Here is a 12543-nt window from a genome sequence, read left to right as displayed (position 1 = left end):
CATAATTATTTTTTAAGTTAATGGAAATGATGAAGGCTTGTCAATCTAATGAAAGTTTTTAAACAATAAAAGACGGCAATTTTTTAGTGAGTATGTTCTTTAGTAACTTTTAATCCTCTCTTAGTGACTTTTTTGAGCCTGATAAACTTTTGTTTGTGAGGTAGCGTGAAAACAAACAAACTAAAAATTTCTTTGGTTAACATGATTAACCAAATGATTTCTTACACTTCTTTCAATTAAATCACGAAAACTTCTTGTAGTATTAAATTTCAACTTATTCGTTGTATTTCTGTTTTTTCCATGCGAGCTAAGCTCTATGGTGTAGTAACATAACCTTTGGCACAAACGATTACACTGTGCTTTTACTTACGAAAAAATAGGCATGTTCTCATTTGTTTAAGAATTGTTTGTAAGTAAAACATGTGTTCTCTCATCTATAATTTGAAAATAAAAAGACAAAATACATTCGTTGTTTATTGGATGTATGAAAGCAACTTTCTACCCTATTACTTTTATCCATTATTTTATTTAAACTAATTTTAAAAGCGATAATGATTTTTAACAATTCGTGGGCTATATAATATACAATCCATTGGCAACTTAACATGTTCTCTGCACCCTCTTATTAGAATTATTGATTTTTTTTTTTTTAGAAAAGACATTTTATTGAGGTCATTAAAGCATAAAAGTGGTTTAAAAAGTTTGTTAAAAATTTTGTTTTTTAAGCCAATAATGAAATAATATAGCCAATTAGGTCAAAACTAAATTCTAGTACTGCTGGATAAAATAAGTTATAGTTGGGGAACTTTAAAACTCATATATACAGAATGTTACCATTTAGTAAAGGCTTGACCTTAAAAAAGGATACATTGCGGGTTTGTTTATCATCTGTGATCTAACTAAAGCAGTATCAATAATGGTATAAGTTAGAATCTTTAATTTGTAAAGTTCCTACTTCTGGAGCTTGTGCAGTAGTCCTTACATCGTATTTAACATATAGGATTCTCTCTAAATTTTTACATATATTATCCCTAATGAATCTCATACTATTTAGGAAATTATATTTACTCCAATAGTCATATTTGCAAAAATGGAGATATAAAAATATATTTTAGGATTGAGGCTTTCTTTTCTGTAATTCTAAGTAAATAGACTTGGACATAATTTTTATCAAGGGGCATAGTTTAATATTTTTTTATTTTATTTTATATTCTAGGTCATTAATCCAAAGTGATTGCTATTGTACTATTTCATAAACCTCCGATAATTGTTAAAGGAATTTATTTTTATAACAATTTCAATTGGTTCCTTGGTCCAGAGCTCCACTGAGTTTGATTGGTCAATATTCATCCCCTCTAGATTCAAATAGAGCGTAAGTAAACCTTCATTTTACTCAGTCTGTTTCTTATCATGGTTTTAATATGATGTAGGATTTAATTAAGTTTTTAGTTTAGTTTGTGTTAGCCATTTATATAGCTTTATTTTTAGTTGTACATGTTTCTTAGTTTAATTTTGTGAGCATTCCATTTTTATAAGATTAGAGAATTTCGGTTTTTAAAACATCTTTTCCTTCTCAAGTAAAAAGTGATACCTTTAGTGATTCTGTGATTTCGTTGGTGTGAGATAAACGCTTGAGATGTCATTTCCTGATAAACAACAACGTGAAGCTTGTTGGGGTAGTAAAGATCGTTACTGGGAATGTCTTGATACTCAAAAAGGTTCTGAAGAAATGTGTAAAGAACTTAGAAAACTCTACGAATCGTCATGTCCTGCTCAGTGGGTAAGTGATTTTTGATAATTAGACATTTAATTAAAATATCTTTTAATATTTTATTTATATCTTTGACTTCTTAGTAAATTAGTTTTTATATTTATTATTTTCATACATATCAAAATAATATTTGAATAAATGCTGAATAAAGTACTTTTTTTTGTGTATTAATATTTTATGATAGTACTTAGTAACAATAGTCTGCATTAGGTTTAAAAATGTTCAAATTAATTTTATTCTTAAGTTGACTGTAATTAATTATACTTAAATTTATTAATAATGTACATGCAAGAAAATTAAAATCATAATTTCCCAGTTAACCATTTCGTGGGAGTAATTAAACATCAACGAAAAACTTAGGGTTTATATGATTTCAAAAGTGAAATTAGTTTTATCTAAGATGATGTCAATAAGTTTCTTCACTAGCCTTTGGTCTTTCTTCCACTCGAGTATCCATATTTTCTTAAACCAATTGTCAAACTTATCTCAATTTGTTCCAATATCGACACAATCAAAGACATTGGTTCTTCTTTCATTTAGACACAGATCTAATTATTTAAGTTATCTATTGTGACTATAATTAAATCCGAATAACTTTCCCTTGATATAGCTGAATAGCTTATGAGGGTTTATCTATCATTAAGTTATTGATAAGTTATGACAACTTTCTAAATTTATTACATCCTATGTTTGTTATATGACATCCATAAATAAAAAAATTAATAAATTTTTAGTTATTCAGAAACTTACTGAAGTATTATGAACTATAATTTTTTTCTCTTTTTTGAAATTGTATCTGTATGTATTTTTAAAATCATTTGTTTTTTAAAAAACAGAAGAAAGAGGTGTGTAGAAATATTTTGGGAGTCGTCTATTTAAAGAAGTATTTATAAATATTAGTTTTAATATAAACTGTTCTACTTATAGCAATTCACAAATAAAATAACTCTATGTGTTGATCGAGTTTTGTATTTATATTCTTGAAGTAAATTAATTTCATCTATTCAACCCTGTTTTTTTATTTTCTATTTTATGAAGATTTATATAGAATTATTTCAATTTCATAGTATTGATTACATTAAAGATGTTCAAGTTAATAGTTGATTTTTACCTTGGTCATGTAATATAGTATTCTAAACTAAAGATTTACTAATAGTAAATCTAAGATGTATGTACTTGTCTATTAGGATTTATGGATATATTTGATATCTACTTCTTTATTCTGGCAGGTGTATATTAGGTTGGTTTGAGTAAATATGTACATTTATTGTTAGTTATTTTTTTATTGAGTACTTATTTTAACAAAAAATGAATCTTGTAAAGATTTTTTTTTATTTAATCAAATTTCTTATTTTGATTTCTGATATCTGGTAAAAATGAGAAAAATTTACGGATATTTTATGTGGGTGTGAAGTAATGATGCTTCGGGTGTAAGGGTTTTGCGACTGCTGTATTTTATTAAAATAGAGATTGGAATTTAGGATTATTATAAATATTTGTCAACCATATAACCGTTATTTTATAAAGGAGCTATGTTAGGTGAGCTGCAGTTAATCTCTTTTTAATTAAGTTATTTGTGAGAGTATGTAGTAATTTGTATTTAGATTATAGCAACCAGTTAACTGTTCATTTAAATATATTTTTAAAAAATCAATAATTTATAAATTATGGCTGAATTAAATAAAATATGTCAATTTGCTTGCCCCATAGATTAAAATAAATTTGTTAACTAAGTTGTTTGAAGTTTAAGAGAATGAAAAAAAAAATACTGTAAGTAATTCTCATCAAGAGGAATACTGATTCTGATATTTTTATATCGTGTCTTAAAAATGATTTTTATGAGGAAAAGATGGTTAGGGGGGGGGGTATTTAGCTTATTGTACCAATGTTGTGGCCTGAATTTTAGTCCTTCAGGCCAAAGGTTGCTGAAAATGCTGCTAAGTCAAAAAAATATTTTTAAAAAAATGATTATATTTATTTATAATTGAAAATGATTATGTTTTATTTTTTAGAAGGTTTTGGGGGTACTATGTACTATCCAGCTTTTATAATTTCCTGTTATTTTTGTTTTGTTTTTAACAGTTATTTTATACACATTGTGTAAATAATTGTTTTAAATTGTAGATGTGCTGTTTTAAAAAAAAACAGTGAATATAAAAGCTGAAGAGCAGGACACAGTATCTCAGAAACATCCGAAAAGAGAAAAATATTTGGATTAAGAACCATTGTGTTTTTAGTTCCTAATTTTTGACTTTAAGGCGATTGTAGATTATTTTAAAAAATATAAAAAGTGTTAGGTTATATGATGAAACAGATAAATAATAGATTATATTTAATGACATTTTTATACTAATTAATTAATTTTTTCTCGTGAAAAATCAATATCACCAAAAATTAAAGTTGAAAAAAATTTCTCAACCAGTTAATACAATTTTTTTTAAATTTTGTTATTTTTTTTTATGACCCCCTTCTTGGTCATTAACAACATGAGGGGGCGGGGGAGGGTTATCTATAGATATCCAACCTATTCTAACCATGGTGGGGAGGGGACAATTTTTCATTTCATGGGACTGCCACAGAAATAATAGTTGACTCTCCGGGCCGGATTCGAACCGGCACTGCTGCAGTCTCGAGGCAATTGATTAACTCCCTCAGCAACAAACGGCTCATTTTAAATGTTATATACCTTTCCCTTAAAATAACATTTACAACGTTATAAATATCATTGAATTATTTTTCTAATTGGGTGTAGTAAAAATATCTTCCCCATTAAGTGTCCTTTATTTAGAACTCAGTAATTAATTCACAACATTTCGGTGTTATCGGCCTACGAACTCTACTTAACTTTTAAATGATTACATCTTCATTGCAAACTTTAAATGAATATCAGACATTGGTTTCCCTCTAAATATAAAATATTGGACTAAGTAGAGATATTGGTGATGTAATATCATTATGATAATTGAAAAAGAAGACAACAATGTTAACTAGTTATATGAAATATAATTAAGTTCACTAGTAATGTCAATTTAGACTCTAAATAAAAAAAAGTTTAATGTATACTTCAGAAGAATTGAAGGTCTAAGTAAAGGATATAACAGCGAAGATATTTTCATTACACCCACATCCTAAATAGATAACACAAAAATCTTCCAGTAATTGAACCTAAATTATAAGATGAAATATATTTACTTTCTGGAAAACTTAAGTTATAAGTTGAATACTAAACTGATCTAGAGTATAAACAATATTGCTTTAGCAATTATATTTATTTATTTTTTACATTTTATTGATGTGATAGTAATGGGCCAGATCATATGAGGAGTTGAGAACTAAAGTGGACTATCCCACATTTTTAAAAAAAAATTGATTTTGAAGTGTTAAAGCATTGTCATGGCATTTGCTGGCTGTATAATGAATTTTATAAATTTCAAAATCATTCAGGAGGTATAGCCAGTATGACATAACCAAATGAATGTCTTTGATCACGAGTAGGAAGTGACAGAGAGGATCAAGCCAATTGATCCTCTGTCACTCCTTACTGTGATGTTTTGTCAAGTAACTGCTGACTAAAATATAAGGATCCACTTTCAAAACTTGTCTAGATGAGTTTGACAAAAATTATTTTAAAATATTCTAAACAGTTTATCTCAAAGTCATTCCTGGAGACGTTGGTCCACTCATGTTCTCAACGCCTCATATAACTTTGGGTACTGAATGGTTTAATAAAAATCGTTCAACTGAGAAGAGAATAAAAAATTGTAAGATCTATATATAAAGTGGAACTTCCAGTAAATTGATTTTAGTGAAAATGTGACATCTCAGACATGTACCTATTTTAAATTCATAATTTAAGATCTGGGCTAGGCTATTTACTGGCTGATAAATGTCATTCAGTAATTAATTTTTAAGATGGAGGTTTTATTAAATCATTTTTGGAGAAAAGTGATTTAATAAAACCAAAACTGACAAATATTTTAAAATTATTAATACAGAATTATTATTTGCTATGTTGTTGTTATCTGTATACCTAATTTCCTCCATAAATATTTCAGGTTAAGCACTTCGATCGAAAAAGGAATTACCTACAATTTAAGGAGCGAATAGAAAAGGAAGGGTATGAACCATTAGAACAACTTAAATCATAACCCGTATTACGTACTAATTATAAGTTGTAGTGTTCCTCTGTGGTATATTAAAACCTATTTATGGACGAATTTCATTGTAAATATTTTATTGAAAATTTACAATTAAAACTTGACCTCATTGTATGTATGTTTAATTGTAATAAAAAGTTGATTGAAGTATAAATCTAAGTTGTTTTATTGTATTCAGCTTTGTGCTCCTTAATCATTTAGTTTTTAAGATTAATTAGCAAAAATAACTACACTTGTTTTGGCTATGTTTTCATGAAACCTCATTACAAGTAAAAATGCTTGCTTTATTAAAATGTTAAGTAAATTAATTTTAAGGATTATAACTTTCAGAAATATATTTTTGGCTTGACGTCATTGAAAATATAGTGAATCATTGGCTAATTCTACCACTTTTGTTAAGCTTAAAATGTTTTCAACATTTTTATTTATTTTGTAGTTTCTAAAACAATTATTTGAAAAAGATTCAAGACGTATGATCCGATATGAGAAAGTAGTAAACTTTAGATACATTAGAACATTTCTATAAAAATATTATGGTTATCTCACTTATTATTTTATCATGATTGATTTTATTTTGTATATTTTTTGTATTTGTACTATTCAATCTTAAAACTACTGTATGTTAATAACCAACTTCCTGCAAATATTTTTGTACTCAAATTTGCCTTATGGTGGGTTAGAATGTATCAGTCTGATGCTTAGTCACTGTATCAACTAGTTTGAGTTTGCCAAAATGTGACAAACTGAAAGTATCAAGTACTTTTATTCCTCGCCTGAGACTCCTGATAAACCAACGACCTTCGAATTGTCACATTGGTTATTCCTCACTCCTATATTTCTCCTTCAATCGTTGTTTGGTACTGCTATATTTTTCTCATCACCATGGGCTGTCACATAGATTGTTCCTTGGTCGTCTGGTTCCAGTTGCCTTTGATGATCCTGCAGTCCTATTTTCGTTCCAGTGTCATATCATTACATGTTCATTGCTCCTCCTACTAAAATTGTAACATTACTCTCATTCATTTAATCTTCTTCCATTCTTCACAACCACTCTTGTGTCCCTCTTACTCTTAATCTTTTTTTCCATTTCAGTTCTGCTTCTATCATTTTCTTTATCTTCTTTAAATGTTCATTTTAAAAGAAGGGCTTTTTTCATAAAAAAAAAAAAAAATACAATTAGAAATAGTGATTTAGAAAATCACACATATATTTAGTCATACATAAGATAACAGCTTTAAAATTTATCAAAATATCACAGAACATCATACTTTTTAATCTAGATAATTACACCTATATAATTATTTATACTTACTTATATAATTATTAACTATATTTATTTAACTGTACAATAATAATTAAAAATGTATTGCTTGAAAGAGAATCACGTTTGTACTTTAATTATTAATTTTTATTTATATTAAAGTCTGCTGGTTACATTTATTAAAAGTAAAACATCAATGAAATGAGAATAGTGAATTCACTAATAGTATGTAAGATATAGACCGATGCAGAGCCGCCTGATTAGAATGAGCTGGATAATGCTGTAGCTAAAATGAAAAACCATAAAATGTTTGAACATGACCTAATCAAAACCAAACTCCTTAAATGTAGTGGAAGTGGTTTAAAAAATTGTGCTTCTCGAGTTTATCCTTTCCATATGGCTGGAAGAAATTATACCGGAAGAATGGAAAAAAGGAACACAATATGCCCAATTTTCAAAAAAATAAGATCCAAAACCTGTGATTGTAACAATTACAGGGGTCTCAAGTTATTACCATGTTTCTATAGTATTCTATTGAACATAGCCCTTAATACGCTCTTTCCTCGTGCAGAACAAATTCTTGGAAAGTATCAGGCTAGTTTCAGAAGATTACTATCAACTACCGACCAAGCCTTCTCACTCTGGATGGTACTTAAAAAGAGTATCGAATACGTATTGGTCACATGTTACATTGAAATTTGTGCACAAAAGTTTAAAAGATTGCCACTCTTGATCTATTTGGACTCTGGGGTAAACTAACAAAATACTTTGCAGGATGTTTGACAGAGATTAGCAGCAGCAAATAGATGCTACTTTGGGCTGGCTAAACTTTTTAAAAGTAAATAATATTGCTAATCAAACCATAGTAAGATAACGAAATACTAATACGCCCAGTCCTTACTTATGGGTCCGAAGCTTGGGCATTGTCTAAGGCTGACGCAAATAGACTCCTCATTCTTGAGAAAAAAATATTGAGAAGAATCTTTGGCTCGATCAGAAAAAGTAATGTCTGACGAAGAAGAAAAAATATGGGAATTTAAGACCTCTTCATGGATCCTAATATTGAAAGGTTTGTCAAGGTTGGAATGCTGAGATGGATATTGGATGTTTGGACTACATTGAAATTCAGTATACTCTGGTTTAGGTGTTCCTTCATCAAAAAAGAATAGTAGGGAGACCCAACCTCAGATGGTTTGATAATTTCCCCACAGATAGGCATAAAAATTCTTAAATAAAGCTAATTGGATGGATGCTACACAGGATAGAGAGGAATGGTGTAAGCTTTTGGAGGAGTTTCTGATTCATTGATGTATTGTTGCACCATTTATGTATTTATGTACATTTATTAAAAGTTGCTAAATCAAGCAAATAATTTTGAACAAATGTATCATATTTGTAGTCCACATATGAGTGATGACAGATATTGAAATATTATGAATACCATTAGAAACAAGAAAATCCCCACCATTCTTTGCATCTAAAATATATATCTACAAATTTATAATTTATAGTAATATAGGAATGGAAGTTCCCCATAGAAATTGATTTTATTAAGAAAAAAAATTTAGGAAAATCGATCTTAAAAGGCAACTGTTATAATTTAAGCTGATTCCTTTCTAGGTTCTTTATCTTAGTAATATTAGTATTGAATTAATATTTTCATTAAAATGTGTGAAATATATATATACTTCTTTTCTTTTTAATATCTTAATTTTAAATTTAAACGAGATTAAGCTTAGTTAGCAGCCAAATTTTTAAAAGAAAAAAAATCCAAAAAACTCAATATTATTTAATTGCTCTAGGTTTCAACTCAGAAAAGAGTTAATAAACTATTCCCAGATCTTTTATTTTACAATATAAACAGCATTGCATTTAGATTGTAGTATTTCTCATAAAAAGTGTTAGTAGAAAAATATATAACTGGTAACACATTAGAAAACTAACTCTGTGGGCTGCATTGAAAATTAGGTTTAGACCCATTATAGACATCTTTTTAGAGTGAAAAATTGAAACATAATGAGTTATCAGTATTTACGTAATGAGGTCTTAATCTAAACTCATAAATAAAATAGATGATTTCTGTCATTCATATATTCATAAGAATATTATTTTAAATCAATGTTTTCTCATTATTTTGACAGTTAATTTTTGAATATATGGATGCAGAAATAATAATACATTGATTTTTACCTACTTAAAGAATTATTTAATAAATATATTTTGTAAAAGCGTGATGAATCTCACGAGCTGTAAAAATGTACAAGAAAGCCACATGCGGTACACATACCATGGGTTGGCCACCCCTAGTTTAAAAGATAATATCTAGAGATTGCTGATTCCTTGATATAGTGAAAAAAAATTTTATCAATTATAAACTTTTTTATGATACCTCTGAAATAATTTTTTTTAATTAAAAAGGTTCTTACATCTACATCTACAAGAAGAGGGAAAGTTATCTTAAAAAATATCACACCTAAGGTGGAAACTATAAAATATCACACCGGAGGTCGAAACTATAAAATATCACACCTGTGGTAGAAACTATAAAATATCACTCCTGAGGTCGAAACTATAAAATATCACTATCACACCTGAGGTCGAAACTATAAAATATCACATCTGAGGTTGATGCTATAAAATAATTTGAGTTTACACATTCTTACTATTTAATATTTGCAAAAATCAGCTATTAAAAAAAAAAATCATCTACCAGTAGGATCTTATTTGTTATATGTAATCAATATATAATAACTAAATATTTTTTATTTCCAGTTGTCACCTCGGGTGATAGTTCTATAATCTTTCCCCTCTCCCAAAAATAATAAAATTAGATTACAGAATTATTGGTAAAGATTAATTAACTCAGATTGAGATGGATTAATGTTTAGTATATGTGATTACTGAAATATAGTAGTAATGACATTTCTGGTTTCATAATAAAGTAAAAATCATTTATATATTGTATCAATTGTGTCAGAGAAGTAACACGGCCTCTATATTTGATTTTCACTTCTTAAAAATAATTTACTACTAACTTATCTTCTGTAGATAAAGTGCTATTTTTATACTTGTTCAAGAATTTATTTAAATTTCTACCAAATTTATTGTGTCAGGTAATTCCTTTAGTATTTGCATGAGGAATGTTTTGTTTCGAGTGCTCTGTTTCTGTCTTAATTAACCGTTTACTTTCAGAAAAACCTAGGACTCACTTGATTGTACTTACCATTACACTGTTCGAAAAATAATGCAATATGAACTATTACTAATTCTTTCATGAATATTAAATACATGGCTATTCAAGTTATTTTGTTTAGATACAAATTTTCTACTTTATAAGTTAGTTAAAATGTTTATAACTTTGTTAACATATTTTGATCAGTAATAGTTTACAATACCAGAAGGAAACAAACAGGTTAACTTTATTTTTACTCAAAATGAGTAACATTAGTTTCTGATAGATATTTGAATAGCGTACACAATGGTAATGTTAAAACAGGAGAAAAATGAGTTTAAGCAGCTCAAAAAATCAATGTTGAACTCAAATTATTAATGAATTCAAATCCAAGTTTGTTCTCCTGAACATACAAAAAGTTAGATTCCTCGTTTTTCTTCTTAGTTTCCAGTTAGATTAAGATTAAAATAAAAAAATTAATTATATTTAAATCAAAGTTGTTACTGAAATTATAATTAAAATTAAGCTAATTTTTATTTATCTGTAATGTTTCTTCTTAGCAGGATTGTGTTTTAATTTATTTAACTGAGGTCATATTTTATTTTCAGGATTCCAGATGCAGACTTCAGACCAGATGACAGAATAGTTATTAAACCAAAACAAAGAACTTTTAAACAGACAGTGAGTAATTTCCTTATAATATTATTTTAAAAATACAGTAATCTCAAAAACAGGTATTTTCAATTTTTATTCTACTATAGGTATTTTTGTTAGAGTTATAAAGTATAAATACTAAAATTTTGGTAATCGATGTATCCTCAGTTTTTTACCAAAGGTCATTGTTATTAACACTTTACTAGTCAAAAAATTACATTATTAGTCGTTTCAGGTTAATATGACATAACATTTGATTTATAATTTAAATATGTTTGGCTCAAACATTTATTAGTAAATTCATAACATTTTATGTCCTTAGCAAAATGAAACAAAAATAGTGTTAACTGTTGCCGTGAACAATGAAACGATATTGAAGGTTTGACAATTAATGCTTGAAGAAGTTTGTCGGGGGGTGCGGTCAGCAAAGAACAACATAAATAAACAAAACCATATTTATTTATTTTATGCCGACGTTTCGACCTGAGTTTCAGGTCTTCATCAGGGGTTGTGTCTTAGAGGAGGGAACTATTCGAACTCAACAACAATGAGTTCGAATATTTCCCTCCTCTAAGACACAACCCCTGATGAAGACCTGAAACTCAGGTCGAAACGTCGGCATAAAATAAATAAATATGGTTTTGTTTATTTATGTTGTTCTTTGCTGACCGCACCCCCCGACAAACTTCTTCAAGCATTAATCTACGGTCAACTATCTACACCTCAATTTGACAATTCAATGTTTTTATTGTGAAAGATAGAGAGGAACACTAACAAAATATTGTTTTCGTGGTATGGAAAAATGTGTGTTATTGTATTTAACTAGTTGTAATTTAACATGAAGACTCAAAAACTAGTTAACTCTTATTTTTAAATGTATGAATTTGACTTAGTGAAAGAAAAAGACATTCATTTGTTCAAACATTTTATCTGACACCATCAGTAGTTGTTCATCAGTTCTTGGATTAAGAACATGTTCTTTGAGTCCAAGTTGAATTTTCATTAAAGATGATGGATGCCATCTTTACAAAAGTGGTATATTATTTTTTAAGTCTTTACCCAGCTCTCGGAATGAAAACACTTATCTGGATTCTGATCAGAAATTAATTTTTTAAAGCTGGTGGAATTGTTATATTGAATATTGATAATTGTTAAAAGTGAAACTTAATGACTGTAAATATAATTTAGCTATGAAGTGATGAACTAAATCATAAGAAAATAATAATTTTCAAACACACTCAATTACAATTATGAAATGAAGTTTGTTGGTAGTGCTCAAAAAGGAGGCTGGCTCAGCAGATATGAACTTCAAATGGATTATCTAAAAAATAAATATTTAATGACTTTTATAAAAAGATTTTATATTTTGTAATTTTAATGTTTAATTTAGATTTATATTTTACTATTTAAATTTGTTATTTCTTTTATATAATAAATTTTATTTCTTATATAAATAAAATATGTTTTCTCTAATTCCATATATTCCTAGTATCAAATAGAAATAAAGCTAAAATTTTTTTTTTTTTTT

General features: G+C 27.7%; 1 protein-coding gene across 3 annotated transcripts in view; it reads left to right on the top strand.

Annotated features, from left to right (window-relative positions):
- Positions 1–292: 292 nt before the first annotated feature.
- Positions 293–12543, top strand: part of LOC106687062 (tRNA (32-2'-O)-methyltransferase regulator THADA) — a 28847-nt gene continuing 16596 nt past the window's right edge. The window contains exons 1-5 of one of the 3 annotated variants that reach the window (XM_067044970.1): positions 293–409; positions 1217–1372; positions 1579–1780; positions 5827–5888; positions 10970–11042. The gene's annotated coding sequence lies outside the window, so the exon portion shown is untranslated. The remainder of the gene's footprint in view (positions 410–1216; positions 1373–1578; positions 1781–5826; positions 5889–10969; positions 11043–12543) is intronic. The other 2 variants (XM_067044971.1, XM_014430742.3) reach the window with 2 other exon arrangements.

Source organism: Halyomorpha halys, unplaced genomic scaffold (genome assembly GCF_000696795.3).
Source record: "Halyomorpha halys isolate HHAL.00 unplaced genomic scaffold, Hhal_1.1 Scaffold910.1, whole genome shotgun sequence".
Lineage (NCBI taxonomy): Eukaryota > Metazoa > Arthropoda > Insecta > Hemiptera > Pentatomidae > Halyomorpha > Halyomorpha halys.
Note: the sequence above shows the minus strand (reverse complement) of the source record. Positions and strands in the feature narration are given on the sequence as shown.